Here is a 23,419-nt window from a genome sequence, read left to right on the forward strand (position 1 = left end):
AGCAGCACTAATCATGGATCTTTCTTAGTCCTTACATAAAAACAAAAAAAGCTATTATAAAAAATATATATAGGATCCAAAGAAAAACATAAATACATTGGAGAGAAAAATGAGACATACAAAAGACCAGTGGAACTTCTATAAATAAACATATATCCAAAAAAATTTAAATATACACTGAATGGGAAAAACTGAAAATTAGACACTGGGGAAGAAATGACCCATGAACCTGGAAATGTGGCAATATAAACTATTGAAAATTATGCATAGAAAAAAAAAGACTGAAAAGGGAAAAAAATGAAAACTGCCTCAGTGACCTGGGAAATAACATCAAGTGGTCTCAGATACAAGTCATTGGAGTCTCAGAAAAAGGTGACAGAAAAAATATTTGAAGAAATAATGATAGCTGAAAATTCTCAAATTTGATGAAAACTGTAAACTCACAGACCAAGAAGCTCAACGAACGACAAGAAAAAGAAATGTTAAAAAACTGTGCTAAGGCATACTGTTCAACTGAAGGAGCCCTGATGGTCCAGTGGTTATAGCGATCGACTGGTAATTGAAAGTGTGGTGATTTGAAACCACCAGCAGCTCTGCAGCAGAAAGATGTGGCAGTCTGCTTCCGTGCAGGTTTACAGCCTTGGAAAACCTCTAGGGTTGTTATGAGTTGAAATTGACTCAATAGCGGTGGGTTTGAAGGCATACCATAATCAAATTGCTTAAACTCAGTGATAAAGAGAAAAAAAAATCTTAAAAGCAGCAAAGGGAAAAAGCAAACAAACAAAAAAAGCATTGCATGTAAAGCATCAAAGATAAAGAACAATCAATCATTTCTTGTCAGAAAACATGCAAGCCAGAAGATAATGAAATGACATCTTAAAAGTGAGTGAAAGAAAAAAATTTGTCAACCTAGAATTCTATACCCAGTGAAATTATCTCTCCAAAATGAAGGTAAAATAAGGGCCAAATTCATTAAATGGGGAAAAGACAGTCTCTTTAACAAATAATGCTGATATAACTGGAGGTCCATCTGTAAAAAAATGAAACAGGACCCATACCTCATGCCATACACAAAAACCTAACTCAAAATGGACGAAAGACCTAAATGCAAAACCTAAAACGATTATGATCATGGGGGGAAAAAAGAGAGACAATGCTAGGGGCCCTAAGACATGGCGTGAATACAATACAAACCATAACTAACAATGCACAAACACCAGGAGATAAACTTGATAACTGGGAACTCCTAAAAATGTAACACTTATGCTCATCAAAAGACTTTGGAAAAGAGTGAAAAGAGAACCTACAAACTGGGAAAAAAAATTTTGGTTATGACATATCCGGCAAGGGTCTAATCTCTAAAATCTACAAAATACCTCAGCACCTCAACAACGAAGACAAATAACCCAATTAAAAAATGAGCAAAGGATATGACTAGACACTTCAACTAGAAGACATTCAGGCAGCTAACAGACACATGAGGAAATGCTCATGATCATTAGCCATTAGAGAAAAGCAAATCCAAACTACAATGAGGCACAATCTTACCCTGAAATACTGGCACTAATCTAAATAATAATAATAATAAATGTTGGAAGGTTGTAGGGAGATTGGAACTCTTGGTGGGAATGTAAAATGGTGCAACCACTGTGGAAAATGATATGGTGCCTACTTAAAAAGCTAGAAATAGAAATACCATACAATCCAGCAATCTCACTCCTAGGAACGTATCCTAGAGAAATAAGAGCCATCACATGAAAAGACATATGTGCACCCATGCTCATTGCAGCATTAGTCAAAATAGCAAAAAGATGGAAACAACCTAAATGCGCATCAGCTGATAAATGGATAAACAAATTATGGTACCTACACATGATGAAATACTACGAAACAATAAAGAACAACCATGAATCTGTGAAACATCTCACAACATGGATGAATCTGGAGGGCATTATGCTGAGTGAAATAAGTCCATCACAAAAAGACAAATATTGTATGAGACCACTATTATAAAAACTCAAGAAAAGGTTTACACACAGAAAAAAAAAACTTTGATGGTTACAAGGGAGGGGAGGCATTTTGCTGGGGGGAAATTACTAACTAGATAGACAAGTGTCAACTTTGGTGAAGGGAAAGACAACACACAATATAGGGGACGTCAGCACAACTTGACCAAGGCAAAATCATAGAAGCTTCCTAGACACATTCAGACACCTTGAGGGTCCAAGTTACTGGAGCTGAGGGCTGGGGACAATGGTCTCAGGAGACATCTAGGTGAATTGGCAAAGCATAGTTCATAAAGAAAATGGTCTACATCCTACTTTGGTGAGTAGCATCCTGGGTCTTAAAAAGCTTGTGAGCAGCCATCTAAGATACATCTATCGGTCCCATCCTGTCTGGAGCAAAGGAGAATGAAGAAAACCAAAGACACAAGGAAAATATTAGTCCAAAAGACTTAAAGGGCCACATGAAACACAGCCTCCATCAGCCTGAGCCCAGAAGAACTAGAAGGTGCCCAGCTTCCACCACCAACCACTCTGACTGGAATCATAATAGAGGGCCCTGGACAGAGTGGGAGAAAAAAGTAGAACAAAATTCAAATTCCAAAAAAAGAAAAACAAACTTACTGGTCTGACAGAGACTGGAGAAACTGTTCTCTGAGACTGTGGCCCCTGGATACCCTGTTAACTCAGAACTAAGCCACTCCCAAAGCCCACTTTTCAGCCAAAGATTAGACAGGCCTGTAAAATAAACAGTAACACACATGAGGAATGTGCTTCTTAGTTCAATCACGTATACAAGACCAAATGGGCCACTTCTGTCCAAAGGCAAGACAGGAAGGCAGGAAGGGACAGGAAAACTGGATGAATGGACATGAGGAACCTGAGGTGAAAAGGGGAGAGTGCTGACAAATTGTGGGGATTGTAAACAATGTCACAAAACAATTTGTGTATAAATTTTTTAATGAGAAACTAATTTGCTCTGTAAACTTTCACCTAAATCACAATAAAATTTTTTAAAAATGAAAGTAAGATAAAGATTTTTTTCAGACCTACAAAAGCTGAGAGAATTTATCACCAGCACGTCTGCTCTACAATAAATGTTGGAGGAAGCTTTTCAGGGAGAAAGAACATTATATTAATGGAAATTTGTATCTACACAAAAGTTATGGTTTACATGTGGGTAAATTTAAAAGACTTATTTTTAATCTATTTAAAAAATAAATGACAAAAAAGAAAGAAACAAAAGATAGTTTACTGTTTAAAATAAAAATAATAAAAATATATTGTGGGGTTTATAACCTATGTAAAATTACAATGTATAACAACAGTAGCCCAAAAGATGGGAGAGAGTAATGGAAATATAGTGTTGTAAGGTTTTTACATTATACAGAAAGTTTTATAGTATTATTTGAAGGTAGATTATTATAAGTTAATGGTGTTTGTTGTGAACCCTAGAACAACCACTAAAAAAAAAGTAGTGATAATAAACCAATAGTAGTGATAAAATGAAATATTAAAAACAAATACAAAAGAAAGCAGGACAAGAAGTAAAAAGGAGCAAAGGGCAGATGAGACAGAGAACACAAATAGAGATATGGTAGATTTAACCCTAACCATATTGATAATTATATTAAATGTAAACAATCTAAGCACTCTCTTTAAATGGCAGAGATTTTCAGATTATATTAAATTAAAAAGTAAGATCCAACTACACGCTGTCTACAAGAAACCTACTTTAAATATACTATCAGAGATAGGTTAAAAGGCAAAGGTGGAAAAACTATACCATGAAAACACTAATCAAAAGTAAGATGGAATGGCTATATTAATGTTAGGCAGCATAGACTACAGAAAAGGAATATTACCAGGGATAAAGAGGAACATTTATCTGTAGTAAAGAGGTAAATTAATCACCATGACATAAAAATTCTAAATATTTATGTAACTATTAACAGAACTTCAAAAATACATGAAGAAAAAACAACTGGAAGAAGCAATAGACAAATCAAAAAATATATTTTTTCAAGCCTCTACCCCATCAGTAATAAATAGGACAGGTAGATCAAAAAAAATTAGTAAATATATACAGGATTTGAGCAACACTATGACAAACTTGACTTAATTGACATTTATAGAACACTTGCCCCCAAAACAGAAAAATACTTATTCTTTTCCAGTGCAAATGAAACATTTACCAAAATAGATAGTACTCTGGGTCATAAAACAAGTCCCAATACATTTTAAAAGATTGACGTCGTACAAAATATGTTCTTTGAAAACTGATTTGAACTCTAAATCAATAACAAAAAGATATATAGGAGCTCTCCCCCAGATAGCTGGAAATTAAACAACACATTTCTAAATAACCAGTAAGTCAAAGAAAAAATCACAAAGAAAAATAGAAAATATTTTGAACTGAATGTAAAAAAGTAAATAAAAAAACACAACATTGTGGGATGTTGGATACAGCTAAAGCATTGCATACAGGGAAATGTTTAATATTAAACACCGATATTAGAAGAGAATAAAGGTCTCAAATTAATGATCTAAGCTTCTATTTTAAGAAAAAGAACAAATTAATCCCAAAGTAAGCAGAAGAAAGGGGAAAAAGAAATCAATGAAATCAAAAACATAAAAATAAAGAAAAATCAACGCTACCTAAAGGTGTTTTTCAAAATAAGCAATAAAATTGATAAACTTCCAGCAAGACTGATCAAGAAAAAGAGAGAAGACCCAAATTACCAATATCAGGATTGAAAGAGGAGACATCACTACAGATCTCATAGATATTAAAAGGATTTAAAAGGAGAATATTGTGAACAATTTTGTACCAATAAATTCAACCACATAGATGAAATAAACAAATTTCTTGGAAGACACTATCTACCAAGGCTAATTTAAAAAGAAATGGATAACTTGAATAATTTTATATCTAATAAATAAATGGAATTTATAGTTAAAAATCTCTACACAAAGACAACTCCAAGCCTAGATGGCTCCCGTGATGAACTTTTCCAAACATTTAAGGAAAAAATAATACCAAGTGTCCACAAACTCTTTCAGAAAATAGAAGAGATGGAAGCACTTCTCAATTCATGTTTTGAAGTCATCATTACCTCAATAACAAAACCAAAAATAGTGTAAGAAAAGAAAACTACAGATCAATATCCCTCATAAACAGAGATGCAAAAATCCTTCACAAAATTTTACCAAATTGAATCCAATGATAGATAGTGGTGTGTGTGTATGTGTATGTATGTGTGTGCAATAGTTCATCATGACCAGTTGGGCTTATACCAGGAATGTAACATTGGTTTAACATCCAAAAAATCAAACAATGTAATTCACTATATTAATAGAATAAGAAAGTAAACCATATGATCATGTCGATAGGTAAAGAAAAGGCATATGAAAAAATCAGCATCGATTCCTGATAAAAACCCTTAATAAATTAGAAATGGGAAAAAACTTCTTCAACCTGATAAAACACATTTATGAAAAAACCACATCATACATAATAGTGAAAGACTGAATGTTTACCTCCTAATATCAGGAAAAGACAAGGATGTCTGCTCCCACAGCTGCCATGCAACATTTTATTGGAGGTTCTAGCCAGTGCAGTAAAACCAGATAACAAAATTAAAAGAACATGGATTTAAAAGGAAGAAGCAAAATTATTTTTAGTCACAAACAAGATGATAGTCTATATAGACAATCTTAAAGAGTCCACAGAAAAGCTAATAAGATTGCAAGATACAAAGTCAATATGAAAAAAAATCAATTGTATTTCTATATACTAACAACCAACCATTAGAAATTGAATTTATAAAAAAATATTTACAATAACATAAAAAATGGTCTGCTGAGAGATAAATATAACAAAATATATGCAAAATCTGTGCACTGACAACTATAAATCACTGAGATAAAGAGGACCTAAATAAATGGAAAGCTATACATGTTAATGATATGAATACTCAATATTGATAAAATGACATTTTCCCCAGATTAAGCTATAGATCCAGCACAATCCTGATGAAAATTCCAAAAAGCTATTTTATAGAAATTTACAATTTAATTCTGGTATTTACATGGGAATGCAAATGACTTAGAATAACCAAAACAGTTTCAAAAAAAGAAGGTTGAAAGACTTATACTATCTGATTTCAAGGTTTCCTGTAAAGCTAAGTAATCATAACTGTATATTGGCATATAGATCGATGGAATAGAATAGAGAGTACAGAAATAAACCTACACATATGTGCTTAACTAGTGGGTAAAGGGTAGATATTTCATCAAATGGTGCTGGAAATACAGGATGACAGTATGGAAAAAAATGAACTTAAACCCTTACCTCCCACCATAGGTAAAATTTAGTTCAAAATGAATCATATACTTACACATAAGAGCTAGAATCACAAAACTTCCAGAAGAAAACATAGGAAGAAATCTTCACTATCCTGGAGTAGACAAAGATGTCCTAGGTAGGACCAGAAAAACAAAACAAAATAAAAAAAATCCCACACTATCAAAAAATTGATATATTGGACTTCATCAAAAAATAAAACTTGTGCTCTTCGAAAGACAACATGAAAGAGTGTAAAGGCAAGCCAGAAACTTGGAGAATGTGTCTGAAATACATATGTCTGACAAAGGATTTGTATTAGAATATAGCAAGAACGCTTACAACTAAATAATAGGGGAAATAACCTGATTAAAAATTGACAAAATATTTGAAAACACACTTCATAAAATAAACCAAAACACCCATTGCCATTGAGTCGATTTGGACTCATAGCGACCCTATAGAACAGAGTAGAACTGCCCCATAGGGTTTCTGAGGAGCAACTGGTGGATTCGAACTGCCTACCTCTTGGTTAGCAGCTGAACTCTTAACCACTGCGCCACCAGGGCCCCAAATAAGATAGCTGAATAGCCAGTAAGTACCGAAAAAGATACTTAACATCATTACTTATCAATGAAATGCAAATTAAAACCACAATAAGATACTACTAGACACCCACTGCAATAGATAAAGTAAAAAGGACTGACAATACCAAGTGCTTGTTAGGATGTGGAACATCTAGAATTCTCATAAATTGCTTGTAGTAACGTAAAATAAGTTCATCCACTTTGGAAAACAGTTTTGCATTTTGTTATAAAATTAATTAAACACTATATGACCCAGCAATTCCACTCCTATGTATTTATCCAAGAAAAATTATAACATGTCCATGCAAAATTGTTTGCTAATGTTATTAGCATCTTTATTCATAATGACCCCAAACTAGAAACAATCCATATAGCTATCAACATGTGAATGAGTAAATTGGTTGCTGTATGTTCATGCAATGGAATACTACTCAGCAGTATAAAAGAGCAGAACACTGATACATAGGAAAACATTATGATGCAAAATACAGCGAAAGTAAATCCTCCAGGATTCTGTTAATTTGGAATTCTAGAACAGGCAAAATTAATCCTTAGTGGCAGAAAGCAGTCCCTTGACTGCAAAGGAGCATGAGGGAACTCTTTGGAGTAATGAAAATGTTCAATATCTTGATTGCGGAGTGTTTACACAAGTGTGTAAGAAGACCTGGTGGTGCAGGGGTAAAGTGCTTAACTGCGGACCAAAAGGTTGAGGTTCAAACCCACCAGCCGCTCTGAGGAAGAAAGATGTGGCAGTCTGTTTCCGTAAAGATTTACAGCTTTGGGAACCCTATAGGGCAGTTTTACTCTGTCCTATAGGGTTGCTATAAGTTGGAATCGACTCGACGGCAAGAGGTTTGGTTTATGTTTATAGTGGGTTGAATAGTGTGCCCACCCAAATTCATGTCCACCCAGAACCTCAGAATGTGACCTTATTTGGAAATGGAGTCTTTGCAGATGTAACCAGTTAAAATAAGATCATACTGGATTAGGCTGGGCCCTAAATCCAATGACTGGTGTCCTTATAAAAAGAGGGTAAGACACACAGGAAAGATCACATGATGACCAAAGCAGAGATTGGAGTGATGCAGCTAGGAGCCTGGGAACACCAAGGATTGCCAGGAGTCACCAGAAGCCATGAAGAGACAAGGAAGGATTCTTCCCTAAAGGCTTCAGAGGGAGCATGGCTCTGTCGACACCTTGATTACAGAATTCTAACCTCCAGAAATGTGAGAGAAGAAATGTCTGTTGTCCTAACCCACCAAGTTTGTGATAATTTATTACAGCAGCCCTAAGAAACTAACATTTCAAATGGTGGCTCGAGATGACAAAGTAAAGTATTATAATGAAATGTGTAAAGACCTGGAGAGAGAAAACCAAAAGAGAAGAACATGCTCCGCATTTCTCAAGCTGGAAGAACTGAAGAAAAAATTCAAGCCTCAAGTTGAAACATTGATGGATTCTACAGGGAAAATACTAAATGATGCAGGAAGCATCAAAAGAAGATGGAAGGAATACACAGAGTCACTGTACCAAAAAGAATTGGTCGACATTCAGTCATTTAGGAGGTAGCATAGGAACAAGAACAGATGGTACTGAAGGAAGAGGTCCAAGGATACACTGAAAGCATTGGCAAAAAACAAGCCCCCAGGAATTGACAGAATATCAACAAATGGATGCAGTGCTCGAAGTGCTGACTCATCTATGTCAAGAAATTTGGAAGACAGCTTTCTGGCCAACTGACTGGAAGAGATCTCTATTTATACCTATTCCAAAAAAAGGTGATCCAACAGAATGCGGAAGTTATCAAACAATATCATTAATATCACACACGAGTAAAATTCTGCTGAAGATGGTTCAAAAGCGGTTGCAGCAGTACATTGACAGGGTACTGCCAGAAATTCAAGCCGGATTCAGAAGAGGACGTAGAACAAGGGATGTCATTGCTGATGTCAGATGGATCCTGGCTGAAAGCAGAGAATACCAGAAAGATGTTTACCTGTGTTTTATTGACTATGCCAAGGCATTTGCATGTGTAGATCATAACAAATTATAGATAACATTGCAAAGGATGGGAATTCCAGAACACTTAACTATGCTCATGAGGAACCTGTACTTAGACCAAGAGGCAGTCATTGTTTGAACAGAACAAGGGGATACTGCGTGGTTTAAAGTCAGGAAAGGTGTGCTTCAGGGTTGTATCCTTTCACCATACCTATACAATCTGTATGCTGAGCAAATAATGCGAGAAGCTGGACTATATGAAGAAGAATGAGGCATCAGCATTGGTGGAAGACTAATTAACAACCTGCAATATGCAGATGACACAACCTTGCTTGCTGAAAATGAAGAGGACTTCAAGCACTTACTGAAGATCAAAGACCACAGCTTTCGGTATGCATTACACCTCAATATAAAGAAAACAAAAATCCTCACAACTGGACCAGTAAGCAACATCATGATAAATGGAGAAAAGATAAGAATGAAGTTGTCAAGGACTTCATTTTACTTGTATCCACAATCAATGCCCATGAAAGCAGCAGTCAAGAAATCAAATGATGCCACCGACTGCTCTGACAGGGATCACAATACTGGGTCCTGGACAGCGCTGGAGAAAAATGTAGAACAAAATTCTAACTCAAAAAAAAAAAAAAAACCACAGAGCAGACTTACTTATCTGACAGAGACTGGAGAAACACTAAGAGTATGGCTCCCGGACACCGTTTTAGCTCAGTAAGGAAGTCACTCCTGAGGTTCACCTTTCAGCCAAAGCTTAGACAAGCCCATAGTTTAAGTAAATTAGAAATTAAAAAGAAAGAAATCAAAGCATTGCACTGGGCAAATCTGCTGAAAAAGACCTCTTTGAAGTGTAAAAAATCAAAGATGTCACTTTAAAGACTAAGGTGCGCCTGACCCAAGCCATGGTGTTTTCAATCACCTCATATACATATGAAAGCTGGACAATGAATAAGGAAGACCGAAGAAAAATTGATGCCTTTGAATTATGGTATTGGTGAAGAATATTGAATATACCATGGACTGCCAGAAGAACAAACAAATCTGTCTTGAAAGAAGTATAGCCAGAGCGCTCACTAGAAGCAAGGATGGCGAGACTTTGTCTCACATACTTTGGAGATGTTAACAGGAGAGACCAGTCCCTAGAGAAGGACATCATGCTTGGTAGAGTAGAGGGTCAGTGAAAACGAGGAGGACCCTCGACGGGTTGGATTGACTACAGTGGCTGCAATAATGAGCTCAAGCATCGCATTGATTATGAGGACCAAGCAGTGTTTCGTTCTGTTGTACGTAGGCTCACTATGAGTCGGAAGGTACTAAACAACAACAGGAAACTAATACATTTTGCTGTACAAATGAAGTTTATTACCCTTAAAATATCAATCCTATCTCTTAGTTTTTTGCTTTTCTAAAAAGTATTTTGTTGGAAAACAGATATTGAAATAATTTCACTTTACCATTGAATTAGTCAACACTCAGAATGGTACCATGTTCAAAGCCTGTTGTCCTACTTTTCTGTTCCATTTGGTTTGTTTAGTTTATTTTTCTCAATAATGGGCACTCCACAAAATTTATTAGGGAAATTAGATGATTTTTTTTTTTTTTTACTCTTTCTAGATATGCTGCTACCCTATCTCGGCTTGCTAGAGAAAATAAAACTCATAAATCCAAATACCCAACCAAAAGAATTCATATCGGCCCAACTCCAGGTAATTGAGTTCAGTCTGTTTGTTTTATTTCGTTTTTAGAACTAACATATTAGCCCATTTAAATTTAAATTTTATTCAAATAAGTTGAAGTATGTGATGCCTAGTTCTTGTGTCTCTTTTAAGCATACTCAACTCACTCTGGCTAACAAAATAAACTCAGTAAATTACGTACATTGGAATTGGAGCTTTGAAAAAATTTAAGTACTTATACTTTCAAGCTTATTACAGTTTAATAGGTTAATATACAATATGAAATTTTAAGGTTATGTTTCAAAATGAATAAACACAGCCCCCTAAAACAAACTAAATACTAATAACCTCCCCTGCCAAAAACCATTGCTGTCGAGTCAATTCCAACTCATAGTGACCCTATAGGACAGAGTAGAAGTGCCCCATAGGGTTTTCAAAGCTGTAAATCTTTACGGAAGCAGACTGCCACATCTTTCTCCTGTGGAGTAGCTGGAGGGTTCCAGCTGCTGACCTTTCAGTTAGTAGCCAAGCCCTTAACCACTGTGCCACCTAAAATTCATTGTAGATTCAGAGATGGCTAAAAAGAAAGGAATAAAGTTAGTTATTTTTTGTGCTCTTTTGAAATTAACGTTTTCCAAAGAAACAGTGTTAGCTGTTGGGATAGGTTGAGGGCAGGTCTTGAGGAGAAGGAATTGGTAACTTACATGGAAATCAGCTAGTATACAGGGGAGAGCATGGCATTTGGGGTCAGAGATCTTGGGTTTAGATCCCTGCTCTGTGTAATTGTGGGAAAGTCACTTAACCTCCGAGCTTTAATTTTTTCATCCTTAGCTAGTACTGGGTTCATAAAAGATGTTCGGTAAGTATTCCTTTCTACTATCCTACCCTATCTCACAGGATTCTTGTGACTGGATGACTCCATATATATGAAAATTCTAGTTACCAGCAGTCCAGGGACAAGGGCTAGGAGGCAGAAGGGGACAGGAGAGCTGGTGATGGGGAACCCAAGGTTGAGTAACGACAGTGTTGAGGTGTAGTGAAGTTGTTAACCATTGTCATAGGGCAACATGTGTACTAACTGTTTAATGAGAAACTATTTTGTTCTGTAAACCTTCATCTAAAGTGAGAATAGCAGCACAATTGGAAGAGCGTAGTCAATGTCACTGAACTGTGCATGTAGAAATCTTTGAAACGGTGTATCTTTGGCTATGTATATTTTCACCAAAAAAAAAAAATAGGTTGAGAAGGGGGAGGGTTGACATGTCATGGGGTTGTTAACCAATGTCATAAAACAATATGTGTACTACTGTTTAATAAGAAACTATTTGTTCTGTAAACCTTCACCTAAAGTACAATTAAAAAAAAAAAAAAATGTTGCCTTCTTCAGCCTTTCTGCTTCCCCGATTTCCCTAGTCCTCTCTAAGGTCTCTATCTTCCAGCATCACCACTATCTTCTTCTGTGGAAGGGATCATTTGATTAAGTTAATGATTACAGCAATCACTGTCCATGCTTTTTCAAAATGCTTCTACAGCTCAAATCTATTCCTGTTTTTACTATGCCTAAAATCCTTTGTTTCCCATTTCCGTCAGGATAAAATCTAGACTTTGTAAATGACAAAGTCTTTAATGCTGTAATACCTGTCTGTCTTTACAGTGACATCTCTTACTACTCTACATTCACATCCCAAACTCCACAGTGAGCTGATGGGTCACGATTGTTTATTCCCTGCCTCATTTCAAAAAGGTTTGCAAGGTACACTATGGTTTCTCATACCCTTACTCCAAACACCCTAGGAAACTTCTCTTCCTTTCCTGGAAAAGTTTCCCTGTAGGTTACCACAGCACTTCTATCATGGCTATATCATACTTTATTATTTTTCTGTTGCTGTGGAAAAAATTACTTCAAACACAGTGGCTTAAAACAACACACATTTATTGTCTCACAGTTCCTGCAGTTCTGGAGTCTGGGCACAGCTTAGCTGGATCCTCTACTTAGGGTTTCATAGGCTGCAATCAGGGTATCAACTGGGTTGCATTCTTATCTGGAGGCTTGACTGGGGAAGAGACTGCTTCCAAGCTTACTCAGGTTTTTGACAGAATTCACTTCCTTGTAACTGTGGAACTGAGAGCCCTGGCTTCTTGCTGGCAGTTGACTGGAGGCTGTCTTCAACTACTAGAGGCTGCTTGCAGTTCCTAGAGGCTGCCTGCTGTTCCTTGTCACATGGACTTTCCCAATATGGCCTCCTACTTCATCCAGGTGGCAAAGAGAGCCTCTAGAGCGAGTCTGATAGAAAGATGGAGTCTTATATAATATATAATCATGGACGTAAGGTTCCATCGCCTTTGCCGTATTGGTTAGAAGCAAGCCTCAGATCCCACCCACACTCAAGAGAGGGAATTACACAAAGGCAGGGGTCATAAGGGGCCATCTTAGAGTCCACTGCACATACTATATTATGGATGTCTCTTTACTGCTAGTCTTCACTAAAAAGTGAGCTCCTTGAACGAATGGATTGCTTGCCTCTCAGTCTATCACAATCAGCACAGTATTTGGCACATAGTAGCCATCCAGTACTGATGAACTAATGAGTGAATGAATGGTAAGAAGGAGTAGCGTTATCGTGCTTTTAACAGTCCTGTAATTTTAAAGAAGGAGAATAAGCGGTGAGTGGGCAAAAGTGAGAATGTGAGCTGGATGAGAGGACATTTTAAGGAATTTTCAGAAACTGATTGGATTTCTAGTGCTGAGCGTTGTCCTATTTGAAAATGGGGCAGACTATTCTTTGTGTCTAATCTGGAAAAGACTTCCTAAGAAGTTGTGGTAAATTATTGTTCAGAGTATTCACTCCCTATCCTGTTGTCCCTTTATGGGTAAAATATATTTCCTTGCCCCTTGACTTTGGGTTTTGCCATATGACTTGTTTTGCTCAATGGAATATTAGTGGGTGTGATGTGTTTAGAGTTTGAAAAGGGTTTGTGTGACTTTGCTTGTTCTTTTTTTGCTTCTGCTTTCATCACAAGAATATGCCCAGGATAGCCCTCTAGTCACAGAGGAAGATGAGAGAAGTGGAGCAGAGCTTCCCCAGCCTAGCTTCCCAGCCATCCCCAGCCCACATAAGCCAACCCCCAGCTGACCTGCAGACATGTGACCTAAACAAATGTTACTGAGATTTTTTGGTGGTTTATTATGTAGCAATAGCAAACTTATACAAGATATCAAAAGGAAGTATGACTCACCAATTATGACTTTTGTCTTCGCTTGTTCAGAGAGGGTTATAGTTTGCCAATGAGAAAAACTCACATGGGATTTAGGAGGTTGTCTTAGCCTGGGTTCTCTAGAGAAGAAAAACCAGTAAAGCATATAAATATATAGATAGAGAGATTTATAGCAAGGAAATGGCTCATGAGGTTGTAGAGACTAGAACATCCCAAGTCCATGGGTCAGGCTGGATGCTTCTCCTGATTCACATAGCCATAGGGGTTGGCGAACCCAGGATCAGTAGGTCAGACTGCAGATAAGCTGCTAGCTCAAGTCCCAAGAACTGGAGGTCAGATAATCAGGAGCAGCTGCAAGATCCAGAGGGAGCAAAAGCCCACGAGTCTTGCCAGAAAGTCCACCTATATTGGATGCAGGCCACACCCCCAAGTAAACTCTCTTTTAACTGATTGACTACTCACAGCAGTTCCCATCATGGAGGTGATCACATTATATCAAATCTCATCATGGAGGTGATCACATCATCATACAACTGCCAAACTACATCATAACTGCCAAACAACTGAGAATCATGGCCCAGCCAAGCTGACACACAATCTTAATGATCACAGAGGTGAAAGCGAACAAGTGGCCTTGGAGAAGCTGCCTGTGTCAAGCATGGTGGCTTTCGCAGGCATGGAGGCTTCCTCAGGTGCAGCAGTTTCACATATCTCTTCACAAACTCTCACTTCACAGACATGATGGCTTCACACACATTTCCATGAACTCATAGTTTGTGTTGCCTCTAGATGTGTGCAGCTCCTTGAACTTCCCCATGAACTCTAGGTTTTCCCACTTGTGTCAGTACATCAGACTAGAGTAGATGGTAACTGTTTTTCCAATTCTCCAGCTGTAGCTTTCCAGAACTTTGCTCCTCCAGGTCCTCCTACATCTGTATAAATCCTAATTCCTATATTAAACCCCTTACTCTTGCATTACTTGTAGTGGCTCTGTGTTCCTAACTGAACTTAGGCTAATATAGGAGTGAATGGAAATAAACAATTTTGCAATAATCAGAGCCCACCAATCAGATTTTAACATCTTCACATAATTAAATTATTTTAAGATTAAAAAATAAATTTTAAGTGAGACACTATCCAGGATCCATTCTGAGAAAAGCTTGTTGTTGTTTGTTAGGTGCCATCAACTTGGTTCCAACATATAGCAACTCTGTGTACAACAGAACGAAACATTGTCCAGTCTTACGCCATCCTCACAATCGTTGTTATGCTTGAACCCATTGTTACAGCCATTGTGTCAGTCCATCTGGTTGAGGGCTTTCCTCTTTATTGCTGACCCTCTACTCTATCAAGCATGATGTCTTTCTCCAGGGACTGATCCCACCTGATAATATGTCCAAAGTATGTGAGACTAAGTCTCGTCATCCTTGCTTATAAGGAGCATCCTGGCTGTGCTCCTTCCAAAACAGATTTGTTCCATCTTCTGGCAGTCCATAGTATATTCAATATTCTTTGCCAGCACCATAACTCAAAGGCAGTCAATTCTTTTTCGGTCTTCCTTGTTCATTGTCCCGCTTTCACATGCATATGAAGCAATTGAAAATACCGTGGCTTGAGTCAGGCTCACCTTAGTCCTTAAAGTGACATCTTTGATTTTTAACACTTTAAAGAGATCTTTTGCAGTATATTTGCACAATGCAATGCGTTGTTTGATTTCCTTACTGCTGCTTCCATGGGCATTGCTTTTAGATGCAAGTAAAATGAAATCCTTTACAACTTCAATGTTTTCTCAGTTTATCATGATGTTATTTATTGGTCCAGTAATAACGATTTTTGTTTTCTATACGTAAGGCTGTGTCTTTGATCTTCATCAGTAAGTGCTTCAAGTCCTTTTCACTCTCAGCAAGCAAGGTTGTGTCATCTGCATATCGCAAGTTGTTAATGAGTCTTCCACCAATCCTGATGCCTCATTCTTCCTCATATAGTCCAGCTTCTTGGATTATTTGCTCAGTATGCACATTGAATAAGTATGGTGAAAGGATACAACCCCCACGCACACCTTTCCTGATTTTAAACCACGCGGTATCCCCTTGTTCTGTTCGAACAACGACTGCCTCTTGGTCTAAGTACAGGTTCCTCATGAGCACAATTAAGTATTCTGGAATTCCCATTCTTTGCAATGTTATCCATAATTTGTTATGATCCACACAGTCAAATGCCTTTGCATAGTCAATAAAACACAGGTAAACATCTTTCTGGTATTCTCTGCTTTCAGCCAGGATCCATCTGACAGCAGCAGTGATATTCTTTGTTCCACACCCTCTTCTGAATCTGCTGGAATTTCTGGCAGCTCCCTGTTGATGTACTGTTGAAACTGCTTTTGAATGATCTTAAGCAAAATTTTACTTGTGTATGATATTAATGATATTGTTTGATAATTTCCACATTCTATTGGATCAACTTTCTTTGGAATGGGTATAAATATGGATCTCTTCCAGTTGGTTGGCCAAGTAGCTGTCTTCCAAATTTCTTGGCATAGATGAGTGAGCACTTCTAGCACTGCATCCGTTTGTTGAAATATCTGGATTGGTATGCTGTTAATTCCTGGAGCCTTGTTTTTCACGAATGCTTTCAGTGCAGCTTGGACCTCTTCCTTCAGTACCATCAGTTCTTGATCATATACTACCTCCTGAAATGGTTGAACATTGACCAATTCTTTTTGGTACAGTGACTCTGTGTATTCCTTCCATCTTCTTTTGATGCTTCCTGCGTTGTTGAATATTTTCCTCATACAATCCTTCAATATTGCAACTCAAGGCTTGAATTTTTCGTTCAGTTCTTTCAGCTTGAGAAATACAAAGTGTGTTCTTTCTTTTTGGTTTTCTAACTCCAGGTCTTTGCACATTTCATTATAATACTTTACTTTGTCTACTTGAGCTGCCCTTTGATATCTTCTGGTCAGCTCTTTTACTTCATCATTTCTTGCTTTTGCTTTAGCTACTTTATGTTCAAGAGCAAGTTTCAGAGTCTCTTCTGCAGTACGTTTTGGTCTTTTCTTTCTTTCCTGTCTTTTTAATGACTTCCTGCTTTCTTCATGTATGATGACCTTGATGTCATTCCATGACTCGTCTGGTCTTCAATCATTAGTATTCAGTGCAGATCTATTCTTGATATGGTCTTTAAATTTGGATGGAATATACTCAAGGTTGTATTTTGGCTCTTGTGGGTTTGTTCTAATTTTCTTCCATTTGAAGAAAATTAAAGAAAAGCTTAAGAACCACAAAATATAAGGCAATTAGACTATGTGCTTTCATAATAATATTTTGTTAACATAGTAACAAAGTTCCTACCTTTATTATTGCTTCCAACCACCAAACCCATGGTTTCTCATAGAGATTTATAATACTTTATACTTTTGGTGGAAAGAAGTTAAAAATAATTTTTTTTTCGACATCATAAGGAAATGTTTCTATATTTGTTTTTGCAGTATGCCCTGTTAATCTAGCCAGGATTTCTTTTTATGCTTCCTGGGAGTTTTTTTTTTTTTTTTTTAATTGTATTTTAGATGAAGGTTTACAGAGCAAACTAGGTTCTCATTAAACAATTAGTACACATATTGTTTTGTGACATTGATTGCCAACCCCATGACATGTCAACACTCTCCCCTTCTTGACCTTCCCTATTACCAGCTCTCCTGTCCCCTCCTGCCTTCTAGTCCTTGCCCCTGGGCTGATTTGCTCCTTTTGTCTTGTTTTGTCTTATGGGCCTGTCTAATCTTTGGCTGAAGGGTGAACCTCAGGAGTGACTTCATTACTGAGCTAAAAGGGTGTCCAGGGGCCATACTTTCAGGGTTTCTCCAGTCTCTGTCAGACCAGTAAGTCTGGTCTTTTTTTTTCGAGTTAGAATTTTGTTCTACATTTTTCTCTAGCTCTGTTCGGGACCCTCTATTGTGATCCCTGTTACAGCAGTCAGTGGTGGTAGCCACGCACCATCTAGTTGTGCTGGACTCAGTCTGGTGGAGGCCGTGGTAGTTGTGGTCCATTAGTCCTTTGGACTAATCTTTCCCTTGTGTCTTTAGTTTTCTTCATTCTCCCTTGCTCCAGATGGGGTGAGACCAGTGGAGTATATTAGATGGCCACTCATAAGCTTTTAAGACCCCAGATGCTACTCACCAAAGTAGAATGTAGAACATTTTCTTTATAAACTATGATATGCCAGTTAAGCTAGAAGTTGCCCGAGACCATGGTCCCCATAGCCATCAGCCCAGTAATTCAGTCCCTCAGGGAGATTGGATCTGTCTATGGAGCTTCCATTACCTTGCCTTGGATAAGTTGTGCTGGCTTCACCAATATTGTGTACTGTCTTACCGTTCACCAATCTCGTTGTAGTTTTGATTTACATCTCCCTAAGGAGTCCTGGGGAGCCCTGGTGGTGCAGTGGTTAAGAGCTATGGCTGCTAAACAAATGTTGGCAGTTCAAATCCACCAGCCGCTCCTTGGAAACCCTGTGGGGCAGTTCTACTCTGTCCTATCGCATTGCTATGAGTCTGAATCAACTCGACAGCAATGGGTGTTTTAAGGAGCCCTGGTGGTGCAGTGGAGCCTTGGCTGCTAATCAAAAGGTCAGCAGTTCAAATCCACCAGCCGTTCCTTGGAAACCCTATGGAGCAGTTCTACTATGTCTTATACAGTCACTATGAGTCGGAATCAACTCAATGGCAATGGATTTGAGTTTTTTTGGTTTGGAAGTGTAGTAGTTAAGTGCTTGGCTGCTAACCAAAATGTTGACGATTTGAACCCACCCAGTGACTCTGCAGGAAAACAGATCTGACAATCTGCTCCCACCAAGATTACAGCCTAGGAAACCCTGTAGGGCAGTTCTACTCTGTTACATAGGGTCACTATGAGTTGAAATTAACTCGATGGCAAACAACAGTGGATAATGATATTGAGCATCTTTTCATGTGCTTATTGGCCATTTGTATTTCTTCTTTATGAAATCTTTTGCCCATTTTTTAAATTGAGTTGTTTGTCTTTTTATTGTTAAGTTGTAGGAGTTCTTTATATACTTTAGAAATTAAACCCTTATCTGATATGTAGTTTCCAAAAATTTTTTCCTAGTCTGTAGGTTGTCTCTTCACTTTGTGGTTAAAGACTCTTGTTCAAAAAAAGTAGTTGATATTGATGAAGTTTAATTTACCTATTTTTTTCTTCTGTTATTAGTGCTTTGGTGTTGTATCTAAGAACCCATTTTTAAAAACTAGGTCCTAAAGCAATACCTCTATTTTTTATTCTAGGAGTTTTATGGTTTTGATGTTGTTGTTAGGTACTGTCGAGTTGTTCCAACTCATAGCGACCCTTTGTGTAACAGAACAAAACTGCCTAGTCCTGTGCCATCCTCACAATCATTGCTATGTTTGAGCCCATTTTTGCAGCCAATGAGTCAATCCATCTTATCGAGGGTCTTCCTCTTCACTGACCCTCTACGTTACCAAACATGATGTCCTTTTCCAGGGACTGGTCCCTCCTGATAACATGTCCAAAGTATGAGACAAAGTCTTGCCATCCTCACTTCCAAGGAGCGTTCTGGCTGTATTTCTTCCAAGACAAATTTGTTTGTTCTTCTGGCATTCCATGGTATATTCAATATTCTTTGCCAACACCATAATTCAAATGCATCAGTTCTTCATAGTCCAGCTTTCGCATGCATGTGAGATGATTGAAAATACCATGGCTTGGGTCAGGTGCATCTTCGTCCTCAAAGTGATATCTTTGCTTTTTAACCCTTGAAGGAGATCTTTTGCCGCAGATTGTCTTTTGATTTCTTGACTGCTTCTTCCATGGGCACTGATTGTGGATCCAAGTAGAATGAAATCCTTGACAACATCAATATTTTGCCCATTTATCATGATGTTGCTTATTGGTCCAGTTATGAGAATTTTTGTTTTCTTTATGTTGAGGTGTAATCCATACTGAAGGCTGTAGTCTTTGACCTTCATCAGTAACTGCTTCAAGTCCTCTTCACTTTCAGCAAGCGAGTTGTGCCATTTTGCATATTGCAGGTTGTTAATGAGACTTCCACCAATCCTTAGATGCCACGTTCTTCTTCATATAGTCCAGCTTCTTGGATTATTTGCTCAGCATACAGATTGAATAAGTATGGTGAAAGGATACAACCCTGTCGCACACCTTTCCTGATTTTAAACAGTATCACCTGGTTCTGTTCGAAGGCCTACCTTTTGGTCTATGTACAGGTTCCTCATGAGCACGATTGAATGTTTTGGAATTCCCATTCTTTGCAATGTTATCCATAATTTATCATGATCCACAGAGTTGAATGCCTTTGCATAGTCAATAAAACACAGGTAACATCTTTCTGGTATTCTCTGCTTTCAGCCTAGAACCATCTGACATCAGGAATGATATCCCTTGTTCTACATCCTCTTCTGAATCCAACTTCAATTTCTAGCAGTTCCCTGTTGATGTACTGCTGCAACGATTTTTGAATTATCGTCATCAAAATTTTACTAGCGTGTGATATTATTGTTTGATAATTTCCATATTTTGCCACCTTTCTGTGTAATGGGCACAAATATGGATCTCTTCCAGTCAATTGGCCAGATCACTGTCTTCCAAATTTCTTGGTATAGAAGAGCGAGCACTTCCAACATTGCATCCATTTATCAAAACATCTCAATTGGTATTCCACTGATTCCTGGAGCCTTGTTTTTCGCCAATGCCCCCAGTGCAACTTGGTCTTCTTCCTTCACTACCATTGGTTCTTGATCATATGCTACCTCCTGAAATGGTTGAACATTGACTAATTCTTTTTGGTACAGTGATTCTGTGAATTCCTTCCATCTTCCTTTGATGCTTCCTGGGTCGTTTAATATTTTGCCCATAGAATCCTTCAGTATTGCAACTGGAGGCTTGAATTTTTTCTTCCGTTTTTTCAGCTTGAGAAACGCTGAGCATGTTCTTCCCTTTTGGTTTCCTATCTCCAGGTTTTTGCACACTTCGTAATAACACTTTACTTAGTCTTCTTGAGCTGTCCTTTGAAATCTTCTGTTCAGCTCTTCTACTTCATCATTTCTTCCATTTGCTTTAGTTGCCCTTCGTTCAAGAGAACTTTCAGGGTCCATTTTGGTGTTTTCTTTCTTTCTTGTCCTTTTAATGACCTTTTGCTTTCTTCATGTATCATGTCCTTGATGTCATCCCACAACTCATCTCGTCTTCGGTCATTAGTGTTCAATGCATCAAATCTATTCTTGAGATGGTCTATAAATTGCATGCCAAAGATGAAGAAATTGAAGATTTTTACTAACTTCTGCAGCCTGAAATTGATCAAACATGCAATCAAGATGCATTGATAATTACTGGTAATTGGAATGCTAAAGTTGGAAACGAAGTGTCAGTAGTTAGAAAATATAGCCTTGATGATAGAAACAATGTCAGAAATAGCATGATAGAATTTTGCAAGACCAATGAATTATTCATTTTATGGTTTTAGTTCTTTTATATTTAAGTCCTTGATCCATTTTGGGTTAACTTTTGTGTTTGACATGAGGTGAGTCCAGCTTTGTTCCTTTGCATGTGGATATCCAGTTGTCGCAGCACCACTTATTAAAGAGGCTATTCTTTCCCCATTGCATGAACTTAGCACCCTTGTCAAAAATCAATTAACCATAGAGGTATGGGTTTATTTCTGGATTCTCAGTTGTATTCCAGTTGTCTATGCAGTTGTTATTATACCAGTACTAAACTGTTTTGATTACTGTAGCTTTATAGTATACTTGGAAATTGGGAAGTGTGAGTCCTGCTTTGTTCTTTTTCTTCAAGATTGCTTTGGCTATTCAGGGCTCCTTCCAATTCCATGGGATTAAATCTTATTATTAGCTAGATGTCTCTGGGCAAGTTACTGTAGGTCACTCAGTCTCAATTTCCTCATCTGTAAAATAAGGATAACAATACTTGCCCATCAGGAAGATTTTCTCTAAGTTAAATAATGTCATACACATAGACTGCTTAGCACAGCACCTGGCACATCATAAATGCTGAAGTGACAACTGTGATTACCTTTAGTGCTGTTTCTTCCATCAAAAGTGTTTGTAACTCCCTTCTTTGCTCTTCTCTGTTTAGCAAATTGCTCCTCATGTTTCAAAGTCCAAGTCTGTTTTCACTTTTTCCAGGAAGTTCTCCTGTTATTTCCAGACATAGTCAGAGATTCCCTCCTTGGGCTCCTGTAGCACTTTCTTCCCTATTAGCTCATGAACACCTTTCCCTTTCATATACACTGTGTTTCTGTTATACTTGGCAGGGACTCAGTATGTTGAATGAATGAACTAACAAAACATAAAAAGACTGAGCAAAATGGAAAAAATGAGTTATGATGAATAAAATTAATTGCAAAATATGAAATTTAGAAAATTTGAAAAGGTTGTTTGTCTTCATTCCAGGTGATCTTAGAGCGTTATGCAACAAAGCACTATACAAATCTCAAAAACCATGAGCACTTCTCTTTTTCCCGTTTTTCCTCCATGTCTATTAAGTTTCTGTTTCTCATATTTCACACCATAGAGGAAGTTTCTCCTGAGTCACAAATGGAAACAGATATTGTTGCAAAGATTTTCGAAGAAGTAAAGGAGTGGGAGACTGAAATGTCACCACCAGAGTATGAACACTCAAATATGTCATGGGAAGAAGAAGTGGAAGATCTGGTCTCCTGGGCCAACGCTCTCAGTACAGATACTTTAGAGGATTAAACCTAACACTCTCGATTTTAAAAAATAAACAGCATCAACCACAATCAGCTTCGTGGATTGACTTTGAGAAGCTCTCAGAACTCGGGTTCCGTTCTTTTCAAGTCGGTCTCATCTTCTCACTGCAAGTACAGATTAAAAATATAAGTACAAGCCATTGAATATTGTTGCTCTGAATTTTTTTTTAGCTCTACTTCTTTGTTTGGAAGTAAGCTAGCAAAGCTAGTGGTGTTCATTGTATTACAATCAGTGGCACCATACTCCCACAGTTATTAGGCAACTGGATAGGAGTTTTGGCAGGCAGAATGTGGGTCAGGAAGAGGCTGGAATAGAATGGGACCACTTAGGAGCTTCAGAGGCTTGACATTATCCAGGTAAAGGGATCTATCCATTTATCAACACCTGTCCAGTTTCTTGCCTTGTGCCCTGTATGCTCAGGGGATGAGATGTGACCCTTTCAATACTGTCCCTCTACTGTTTTCTCCCCAAGTACATGCTCTGTTTTCTGTTAGACCTTAATCAACTATCCCTACAATTTCTAATATCTTTGCTTTCTCCGTCTCCTTTTCCTGTGTTGCTTCAGCCTGTAAATATGCTCAGCTTTCGCCTATAATATGCCTCTGCCTTTGACCTGCATCTCCACTCCTTTAACACTAGCTCACTCATATTTTCTTAGACTTTTTCATAGTAGTCTAGCATTTACTGTCTTTATTTCTTTGATTTACTTTACATTTGCACTCACTGCACAATAAAATCTATCTTTGGCTCGTTCTGTTGTTGTTAGCTACCACTGAGTCAGCCCTTGACTCATGGTGATC

At 37.7% G+C, this 23,419-nt stretch overlaps 1 long non-coding RNA gene across 1 annotated transcript; it reads right to left on the reverse strand.

Moving 5' to 3' along the window:
* Positions 1-6,462: 6,462 nt before the first annotated feature.
* Positions 6,463-22,858, reverse strand: LOC111820446 (uncharacterized). Its single transcript, XR_002823992.1, has 3 exons — positions 21,919-22,858; positions 13,865-13,962; positions 6,463-6,483 (listed from the first exon to the last, which is right to left on the reverse strand). It is a non-coding gene; the product is annotated as an uncharacterized LOC111820446 (long non-coding RNA).
* Between the last annotated feature and the right edge of the window lie 561 nt (positions 22,859-23,419).

This window comes from Trichechus manatus, unplaced genomic scaffold (genome assembly GCF_000243295.1).
Source record: "Trichechus manatus latirostris isolate Lorelei unplaced genomic scaffold, TriManLat1.0 scaffold00003, whole genome shotgun sequence".
Classification (NCBI taxonomy): Eukaryota; Metazoa; Chordata; class Mammalia; order Sirenia; family Trichechidae; genus Trichechus; species Trichechus manatus.